We start from the raw sequence: 11,935 nt of genomic DNA, 5'->3' as shown, positions 1-11,935 counted from the left end.
CTTGCCGGTCGTATTGTGGTGTAAAATCCGCATCAATACTACAGTCACGCAAACAATGAAAAATGGACTCCATTCCACTGTAGCAACAAGTACAAATATCAGAATTAGCAAGATCTCTTTTAGCTTGGAGAGACACAGTAGTGGTGCAAAATTTACAATCCACAACTTACTGACTAGTGCACCGAGTCGTACCAACTAATAAACTAAGGTGAGTGAGTATCGATCCCACGAGGATTAACGGACTAAGAAAGCAATGGTTGATTAGCTATTCTAGTTAGACAGATGAAAATAAAGAGGTTGATGTTTGAATAGCATAAGAAACAACAAATTAGGAAGACTAGCAATGAATGGTTGAGAAATTGGTATGAAAATAAACTTAAGGCTTTGGAGATGTTTAAATGTCTGGATTAATATCAAATGTTAACTACTTTATTCATGCAATGATTATGTTTATAGCAAAACCCATGTGATTAAATTTCTATTCCTAGGCAATCCAATCTCCTCTAATCCAATTAACCGTCAATTCCTTCATCACCCAATTCTATTAGAGGGTTAAGTTCAATTTTCAGTTTACAGGCCACCCAACCTTAAGAATCCCAAAGCGTAATGCAGTTATATGTCACGTACCACACTAAGTCCAGATAATTAGAAGTTATGACATTGATTTCAAGCTATAATTCTAATGATATAACTTTTCCAAGACTCAAATAGAATTTAATAATCAAGAGTAGAAAAATAAATACTTATTAATCCATTCAAGTAAACAGAGCTCCTAACCTTAAAGTGAAGGTTTAGTTGCTCATGATGAAGAAAACCATAGTAGAGAAAAAGTATGAAAAGTGCGGGATAAAAATTAGGAGAAGAGAAGTCCCCTATGGGAAAATCTCAATCCTATTTATAGTCATAATTAAAATTTATTTGAAACTTAAATAAAACCTAAAAGATATTTTCTAATAGTCTTATGATTTACCTCCAAAAGCCTTGTTGATTTGTTATAAATGTGGTCCCCATCCTTTTTAGTAAGTGCTCGGCGCCAAACACCAGGTTATGGGAGTTTGGCGCCACCCAGGCAGTGGAGGAAGCACGCGAATTATAGGCTTCGGCACTTAACGCCAGTGGCTGTGCATTTAGCGCCAGGTCTCCAAAAACGAGGCAGGCGTTACGTGGTCTTGAGCGCCAAACTAGTTAGAGCATTAACCTTCGGAATTAAAATGATTAAAGTTTCAAAAATTGAAGAATCAATGGTATCACCCAAAAAAGCACTATTAACCAAAGCCCAAACATCTTTTCCCACTATACTCCAATATTCCTTGAAGAAGATAGCTTAGAATCCATCAAGTCCTAGAGCCTTAAGGGGACTCACACTGAACAAAGCTGACTTCACTTCTTCAAACTTTATAGGAGTTGTCAAAGGTTCACATGCTTTATTAGGGAGAGAAGGCAATGGGTACTCACTCATGCTGTCTAGCACTACCTTTTCTATGGAACAAAAAAGATTTTGAAAGAACGTCCTTGCTTCTTTTTGAAGGATATCTGCCTCCATTACCCAAGTTCCATCATTGCTAAATAGGTCATGAATCTTGTTGTATTTTCTTCCCACAAGTGTTTGTGTGTGAAATAATTTTGTGTTTTTATCACCCAAAAGAACCCACTTTTCCCTTGATTTCTGAGCCCACAACATCTCTTCTTGAAGTAGGATAACATTGTATTCATCAAGGCACTCTTTTTCCTTTGCTCTGAGAGATAGATTATCTAAATGCTCAAGCTATTTTTGAATGTCATCAATCTTCTTTTCCAAGTTTTGCTTTCTCATGAAGATATTGCCAAAAGTCTCGCTATTGAACTCCAATGAACTCTTTTGCACTTCAACTAAACAATCAATTATTCAAGATGTTTTCTTACTCCATGCCTGTTGTACCACTGTCTTGTAACTAGGATGAGTACTCAAGGCTTGTTGAAATCTAAAAGGTCTATTTCCTTTTGCCTATACTAAACCAAAGCATCTATGAAGAATGGGACAGTAATCTGAATGAAGTCTAGATAAAACTTCCAAATAAGCTTCTGGAAAGGAGTACCTCCAAGAAATGTCTAAAATTGCCCTATCAAATTTTTAGGCAATATTATAGTATCCATAAGTTTTTCAATACCAAGTAAAACCTTTACTTGTACAAGGCAAGTCAAGAAGACCACAAGCATCTAGTGTATTAGCAAAGACACTCAAATGAGTTTCATAAAAATTCTGCATGTTACTTCTTCTGGATGTAAATTATATTAAATTCTTCTATCAAGACACCAAGAACATTGACGACCAGAATTTAGAGAAAGAAAATGATCCCAAAGCACAGTATGATGGGAATATTGCGGACTTCTATACACTACGCTACACAAAATTTTTACCATCCAGCTGAACTTCAATAGTAAGACATTGATGAAAGGAATTCACAATACTGCAACTTACATTACTAACAGACGAGAGAAACTGAATTCCCCCTTTATGGCCACAAGCCTTGACAATACCCACATCATGAAATCCCAACTTCTCCCAAAAAGACTTTAAATTAGAAAAAGGGACATGAGTATCAACTAAAATAACAAATGAAGGATGATATCTCTTAACAAGTTTCTTGCAGTGAACCCTAGCCATTTTATTAGAGGCTTCTCTCACATTCCAAGCCAAGATGTTGAAATTTGTACTATCCATAGTAACCATGAAAAATGAAAGAGAGAAACCAAGTACCCGTTAATGAGTAGCCGTGGTGACATCCCTAGAAGCTTCATGAACATCTTGATTGGCTTCGACTTCTTTCTCGCTAGGTGCACTTGCCTAAACTTCCTGCTCCACTATATTGGGTAAGCTTTGCAGCGATGGAGGTCTTCTCCTTGTGTGCAGGAGAGTTTCAGTAACATTACGAGGCTTGATATGCAAACCAACACACTAAGGGAGTGTTATTTGTTTTGGATCCAGAAGAGGATGGTCTATTATTTTCTCTTAGTTTTGGGCCTGTGTTAAAAAGAATTGGGCCTTTTTTGTAGTGGACCCTTGCCCATTTTCTCATTTCCTTTTCGATGGACCACTTCCAATCTCGCCTCATCTGCATGTGGAGATACGTTACCCCCCCCCCTTTGCATGCTGATTTTTTTTAGATTCTGTTGAATTCGGTTTCTCATTAATTGCGCCAAGATTCTTGCCAAATTCAAAAACATCTCGCAAGTTGTTCGGTTTCCCACAATTTAAAATTTCCAATGCTGGAGCACCCTGTTGCTATTGCTGCTTCTTAGCTACCATTGCTGATGATGGACCGATCTTGATTTCATCGTTTTTCCCTTTTGAGCACTCTCCTGCAATATGTCTGTAGAAATCACAGAGCCCACAAACCAAATGCAAACTTTCATATTCAATATTATATTCAATTTCATCCACTACAATCCTTCGCACTACTGGTAAACCCAAATCCATCTGAACACAAGCACGAGCGTATTTACCCATCTCTGTTGATTGTTGCAAAATTTATCTTAATGGGGTTACCTATAGCCGAAGTTATCTTATTCATGGATTTTTCATGATAATACATGATAGGTAATCTCGCAATCCTAACCCATACCATGGTGGATCTAAAAGACCCTTCACCCGCCCAAAAAGAAGGATCCACGGTTTGACCGCTACATAGTGACCGTTCGCCATCCACGGTCCTCCTAGCAGAATTTTGTCTCTTCTTCTAGTATATCAAACTTTGCCAAAAAGTAGCCATATCCCACGTCAAGAAGTTTATAGCCACACTTCAATCTCCAAACACTGTTGAGCTTATATGACAAGGCGGTGTAGCTTAGATTCTTATCCTGAACCTTAAGAAATATAGCGTCCTTGTAGGGTTGAGCAAGAATCACTCTCACCTCTTCCGTGAAGGTAATGCTAGGAGGAGAAGGATCTCTCTGTTTTTCTTTGATTGATGCCAATTGATCTCCATAAAAAAGGTCCAATGCTCCCAGTATAGCTGATGTAGAAGCGCCCATAACTTTATCGTGAAATGAAACCCTACCCTGTGTTGGGACCTCCTTGAAACCTGAAGCAACCCCTCCCCCACTCTCTCCTTTATTTTCACCTCCAGCCATGCCGGAAACCTCACTTTGAGCCACCCTTGAACCCTCTTTCCCACTCGTATCGTTACTCATATTTGTCGTACTCTCAGTGTACTTCCAACTACGTTTTAACACATGGATGTCTACTTAGGGCTTTAATTTAGTTCTGGTAATATGGTTTGTATATTTTTTTATTTTTATCTTTTATTGTGTTTAGATTATCGTGGATAATAGGACCTAGATTTTTTTCTCTATGCAGATGTTGAATTGAGAATAGTAGACAATAGGGAAAAGACTTAAAATTTTATTTTTCATCCAACCACCCTTTGAAAAAAAATATTAATTAACTCTTTGGCTACTTGGTTAGAATAATAAGTTTCCAAGAAAACCTTTATTTTAGGGTATCCCATTAATTTGAGTTAAAGCTTTTCATTGAAACTTGCTTGTGTAAGGATTATGGAACATAGATTAGAGCTAAAACACACAACCTATTGAGATTTGAGCCTAAAATACGTGGTTGCATATTTTGAACCACTATTTCATTTTTGTGTGTGTTGCTCTCTTTATGATTGCAATATTTGACTTGTTTGATTCTTGATGTCCAATATTTTGTGTATGCATGTATTTATATGATTGAGACTATTGTTTATATAAACTCACTTGCCCAAAGAGCCTTACCTCATCAATCAACTATTGTTAACTAATTTTGAGCCTAATTGTAATACCCTACCATACAAAGCTTACGCCTAGGACGTAAATCAAAGGTAGTAAGGCACTACGACCTCTAAAATAAAAATACATACATAGATATAGTTGAAAGAAGTTATAACTATGAGCCTTGAAAAAGAAGTTAAGTGAAATCAAAACAGAAATTGCGTCGCTCATGAAAGATAAGCGTGGATGGATAAACAAGATCAAAAGGAAAGCTAAAAGACCATAAACATAGATTAGAATTTTAAAATACAAATATCAATCTCCAAACTCGACCTGCGAAGCAAAGGCCGACCAGAGTATATATATATATATATATATATATATATATATATATATATATATATATATATACATATAACCCAAAATATGCCAGACTCGTAAAACTGACAACCTGTTTCTCCAAGTCAACCTCTAAGAGGGACAAGCATAAAATACAAGATCGAGAATCTATATACATATATAAACATAAATAAAATACAGCTCTAAGTCCCCAGAGTTCTTCGCTTCTATAGAGTCTCTAGAATGCTCAGTGAGGTACCTCCTAACCTACATCTGAAAACCACAATATATGTATGGAATGAGAACCAGAGATTCTCAGTATGGTAGAGGTGCCCACGTATATAAGATATAAGGCCCCGGAAAAGTCAGAGACAATCCTAGAACTCCGACACTCAGATTTAAATCTTAAAGTTTATAAATTAAAAACCATAAACAGGGTAGGTTATCTAAAGTTCTTATTTCTAATTTCTTTCTAACTTAAGCCCTAATTTATGCCGTCCTCGAATCCTCCAAAACTTCGGTGCATAGACAAGCAATATAAACAAAGCAAACACAAGTAGGATACAAATACAACAGGTAGCAAATATAGCAGGTAAGCATAATAATCATATAGGCAAGCCCAATTAATGCACAATCAGACAAAACACACATATGCATATGATGTATGCCTGCCCTATGGCTGATGATATTATCTGTAGGTTATATAGGCAACCTCGACATGTCTTGGTAATTAACCGTGGACAGAAACACCATTCGCGAAGCAAGAAAGGCTGAGCCACAACCCCCTTGCTACTACTCGCTCAATCCGGAGCAAGTGGAATAACCACTACTGCTGCTACTACCCAGGTGGGTGTTTATAAACTCAACCTGGAACAAGCGGGACGAATCATAATCCTTGCTACTGCCCAGGTATCTCAAACATTGACCCGGAGCAAGCAGGACAAACCACAATCCTTGCTACTACCCAAGTATCACAAACATACATTCATTCAATCTTAATCAAATAAACTATTCTTCCATCCAAATTAACCAATACAAAACTTTCCAAAATTCTCATAAAATTTCGGCATCACCTCCCTTAAAACTCAGACTTTGCCACCCTTCTTAGGTCTCATCCAAACCACTCAATCATCTATAAATACATACATATATATATTCAACAAATCTCTACAACCTATCCTCATCATCATTTACTATCAATATTATTTATCACATTCATTATTCATTTCAAAACTCATCATTATAATTCAATATCATTTATCAATTATCAATCATTCTCATCATCATTATTCACAATCATTAATAATCAATCATCATACATTTTAATCACCCACTCAATAATTTCCAACAATGAGTCACTAAACCTCAACCTTCCATATCATACAACTTATCCTATGGTCATCTAGCCTATGATTTTACAAAACATTATATATTATCTACGAAAAACCAAAACCATACCTTGGCCGATTCCTCCCTAAGCCTGGAGCACCTCAATTATCCACCGTTCCTCAAGCTCCAAAGCTCTAATCCTCACTAATTGAATTTCCAGCTCCCAGGATTCAATTCCAAGCTTTTGATATCTATCATTTTAACTCCAATTCAACAAGATACACGATCGTTACCCATGAGTCAAATGAACAAAATTCGGTGATTATCCACCGCTAAAGTATCCTAAATTGTTTAATGGATTTTGTAGAGAATTTTGAGACGAACACGTGGCCATTCCAGATTGAAAGTTATGGACGATTGAATTTCTGAGATATTAGGTTTCTTTCCCCCATTTTCTCTCTTCTCCATTCAGCAACGTGAATTTCCCTTTCATTGAGGGAGAAGTGGCTGAAGCCACTTATAAGGGAATGAACGGGTTGGGCTTTGGGCCCGATTCAATTGGTTCGGTTCGTTGGTTCGGTTTTGGGGTAAACTCTTTAAAATTAGTGTCAAAATTTATATTTTAATTATTTCTACTTCATGAATCTATAAAATTTGATTTTCTAATTTTTTAAAATAATAATTAATTTATTGATTAATTATTTACTAATTACTCGAAATTTACACTAATGTATTTCTCTTTGTTCTTAATTTTTAGCACAACACTCCCCTAAATAAAAAACCATGAATATCCCCAATTTGATCTTTGATTAGTTTATACTAGTGGTTGTTACATTATTCAACTATGGGAAAAAAGAAAAACATTGGTGGAAAGAAAAAGCATTTTGATTGAAAAATTTGGGAAGTGGGTAAGCACATATACATGCGATGTATTGTAAAGCATATGCATTTATTAAAAAAATTAAAAAAATAAAAATTTGTATATAAAAAAAAGAAAAGAAGAAAAAAAAAACGGAAAGTGATAAATATTTTTAATATGGCATTCCTAGGAGTAATAAGTGTATAATTACGTATATGATGTGAATTAATTAAGAATGCATGTGTGTGTGCGTGAAAAGTAAAAGACAAAATATAATGGGTGGTAGGATTTTGCATTAGAGTTGAATAGGTTGTTGTAGGTTAGGTAAAAGTTTAAGCTATTTAAATTTCTAATTCATTTAACTAAATACATCCTCACCTTGTCCCTAGACCCATTACAACGCTCTAAAATCCTCTTGATATTTATATGTATGCCTCGAATATTTGTTGATTGTTAGAAGGAGACAAGTCGTAGAAAGCAAGGTTAGAAAAAAATTTGAGAGATTGAACCCTAAACACTAGAACGATAAGTAAACATGTCAGGTGAGGGTTCAATTGCTCAATTTATGCTCTCCCTTTTCATGAAAATCTTATCTTGCAAGTTTGTTTATTTTTTTGAACTCAAATTGATTGCTATATTGATTTTAGCCATATATGCTCTTATGTGTTGTTAGAAATTGATTTATTTTAACTAAGTACATCAAAGTAGAAAAAATTAGGTATAAAATAGTTGAATGAGTTTTAGGTAACATAAATTTAAAGAGTGTTAGTACCTCTTACTTCCTCTTTTATTAATTATAGCATGCAGAAATACTTTTGTCTAAGTGTTGGAGAGTTGATAAATCTATATTTTATGAGAATTTTTTGATTGAAAAGAGTGGAATTTATCGACTTAACTTGCACATATTTCTTGTAAATGCATATTTTTGTGAATTTTCTTCTAATTGTGCATAATTGATTGAAACATGCTTTTTAGACCTTTAAAAATTGTCAAATTAATTTCACTTATATTCTATTTGATTCCTTGATATATTTATTTAAGTTGTTTAAGATGTAGGAGGTAAGGATGACTCGAAAAAAATGGAAGAAAAGCATGCAGAACTGAGATTTCGCAAAAAAACGAAGGAAGAAGGGATTCATACTGGTGCACGCGCATAAGGAGAATTTTACTTTGGTGCACGCACACCCACTTGTACGTACGCACAATTCTGGTCAAGTGCTCCATTTAAAATGGCACGTGACTCGCGATTTGAGGTCCATTTTGGCCCATATCAAACCACTTGACGGTCATATTTGATGCAATTCATGAAGCGCACACGACATCATACACACATTTTTTTCTTGTTTTTAGGTTTTAGGACCTTGAACTTTAGAGAGAGAAGTTCCAACCTCTCTCTAGAATTCAAGAATTTTTTATAAATTTTTCTTTTGCTTTTAGGTTTTAGTTTTGTTAATTGTAGTTTTTAGTTTATAATTTTTTGTTTTGCTACTCTATTTTGTTTAGAATCTTTTGTTTGTTTTTATAGATTGTTATTTTAGTTTATAAATGTGTTAAATTCTCATTTTTTGCTAATGAAATTGATGTTTCATGTTTCATTTATGGTTATTTGCATTGTTATCATTGATTTCTTTCATTGGATTGTTATAGTTTTTGCTATTTTTTGAAATTTATAATGTTTATTTTTTTCATACATACCAAGTGTTTGATAAAATGTTTACATTGATTATGGAGTAGATTTTCTCTTTCTTGACTTGAGTTGAGGAATTTAGTGATCTTGGGTCATTATTAGTGTCCAATATTAATTAGTAATTTAGAGTTATTAGTTGATCTCATTTTCACTAACGCTAACCTTTTATTAAATTCATCAATTAGTAAGTTGGTTATGATTTATGAATTAAAATCAATTATACCTACTTGACTTTCCTCAATGTTTAGAGGTTGACGAACTGGGATTAACTCTTAACAATTATCATATTTGTGGTTAATGACAATGATAGAAATCCTTTACTCTCAACCCTATTTAAAACCCTTTAAACACTTGAATTTCATCTCTTTAGTAGTTCAATTATTTCTGGTTCAATTTTGTTGCTTCTTAGTGTAGTCGTCATTTTAAAGGTTGCTCCTTTATTTTCATGCTTGCTTAGCTGGTTATTTACTTGTTCATTGATTTTATCTTTTTGTAATTTAATTATTACTTGCCCTTTTAATTTCTAGTTGATTTACATTTTTTTAATTGTATTCAAACTTTGATCTCCATAATTAATGATAATGCATTCAATTGTAATTTAAAAGAAGAACGATCTGGAATTAAACTTTCGATTATTATTATTAATTATTATATTTTAATTATAAACTTTAAAAATGTTAAATTCTAATTTAGAGTTATAACAAACTTAAATTTTTTAATTTGTAAAATTTTTAAACCGATACTTAACACTTATCACCATACAACCTCGCTTTCTTGATAATTCTTACAACAAAAAATAATTTGTGAATACAATGAAAAATATGAATTTATTAAGAGTGTAGCTTAGATCATACATGATTTTCATCATTCCAGAAACAAAACAACCTCCTGTGCAATCATTTTACTTAGTCATATTAATCCGTACTAATTATGTTCTAACCATATAATATATAGTGAATAAGATAAATAAAAATTAGATAATATCCACCGCCTAAAATCCAAATAAATGAATGAGATTAGGATTAATTTAGATCAAGCTAATTAATACAAACAAAATTATGTAAGTACAAATATTTTCTATATATAAATTATTTTTCGATACAAGTTCATATAAGTTTCTTTATCTTAATTTATTTTACGCGCTATTATCTAACCAACTTTTCAATCAATACGTGAATATATAACTGTCTTTTTCGAAAGAATTTCGTTTTCATTTTCTAATTTTCTGAGTATTTTTTATCTACATTCTCTTCTATTTCTGCGTTCTCTGCGTTTCTCTTTGTTCGTTCTCTGCGTTCTCTTTCTTTGTTTTTCGCAATTTCTTTTGTTCTCTATATTTTTAAAATCAAGCTCTGAAATTAGTTTTGAACAGTTATTTCATTGTTGAAGATAATGAATGATTCAAGTTCAGATTGTCAATTGAACCAACACGAAGTAGATTATTGTTTTGAATCCAATCAAGTGGCTAAGGTGTGGTTCAATTCTAGTTAATATTTTTGTTATTAGTTTATCATTCTGTAGGTGAATAATATTGTTTTTGTTTGTGAAAATTATTGTTTATTGTTGATGGTTTAAATTGAATGTAATGTAGGAGTTTCGCATTAAAAAAAATATTTTTGTGTATTTGTAGCAAATTTCGGTATAAAACTAATATATTTATGTGTATTGTTTAAGAATTTTTTGTGTATGTGTACTGATAAGTTCTACATAATTCAAAACTCTTCTTCTCCCTCCTCCTTATCGTCTACTGCTTCTTCTTCTTTTTCATCATCATTATCTTCTTTTTTTTCTTATTCATCCTTTTCTTCTTATTTTACCTTTCTCAAGATTCTTCTTGTTTTACTCTTTTAACAAAAAAAAAAAGAAAAAAAATCAAACAAAGAAGAAGAAGAAACACATAATGCTACAAAACTACTTAAAAAAGGATAAACCTACATTCATTCAACTAAAAGAAAGGAAAAAATAAGAAAAAAAAAAGAAGAAGAAAATACAACAGTAAAGAAATTTTTTTCTGTATATGCAACAAATTTTGGTGTAAAACTAAGATATTTATGTGTATTGTTTAAGAATTTTCAGTATTTTTGTACTGATAAGTTCTGCATAATTTAAAACTCTTTCTCTTCCTCCTACTCATCTTTTGCTACTTCTTCTCTTTTTTTCATCATCATCACTATCTTCTTCTTTTTTTTTCTTATTCATCTTTTCCTTCTTGTTTTACCTTCTCAAGTTTCTTCTTGTTTTTCTCTCTTAACAAAAATAAAAACAAAAAAATCAAAGAAGAAGAAGAAACACATAATGCTGCGAAATTACTTGGAAGATGATGAACTTACATTCATTCAACTAAAAGAAAGAAAAAAATAAAAAAAAGAAGAAAAAAATGTAGCATTAAAGAAAATATTTTTGTATATTTGCAACAAATTTCGGTGTAAAATGAAGATATTATGTGTATTATTTAAGAATTTTTGGTATTTTTGTACTGATATAATTCAAAACTCTTCATCTTCCTTCTCCTCATCTTCTGTTGTTGCTTCTTCTTTTTTTCACCATCATCACCATCTTCTTTTTCTTCTTTTTCTTATTAATCTTTTTCTACTTGTTTTACCTTCTCAAGTTTCTTCTCATTTTACTCTCTTAACAAGAATTAAAAAAACAAACAAAGAAGAAGAATAAACACATAATGCTGCAAAATTACTTGGAAGATGATGAACTTACATTCATTCAACTAAAAGAAAGAAATAAATAAGAAAAAAAAGAAGGAAAAAAATGTAACATTAAAGGAAATATTTTTGTATATTTGCAGCAAATTTCAGTGTAAAACAAAGATATTTATATGTATTGTTTAAGAATTTTCGATGTTTTTGTACTGATGAGTTCTGTATAATTCAAAACTCTTCCTCTTCCTCCTTCTCATCTTCTGCTATTTCTTCTTCTACATCTTCTTACTTCATTTTCTCATAATTCTTTTCGAATTCAGCTTAGAAACTTCCTTC

This window comes from Arachis ipaensis, chromosome B4, assembly GCF_059453495.1.
Source record: "Arachis ipaensis isolate K30076 ecotype BB chromosome B4, ASM5945349v1, whole genome shotgun sequence".
In the NCBI taxonomy this organism is placed as follows: domain Eukaryota; kingdom Viridiplantae; phylum Streptophyta; class Magnoliopsida; order Fabales; family Fabaceae; genus Arachis; species Arachis ipaensis.
This window is presented reverse-complemented; position numbering follows the sequence as displayed.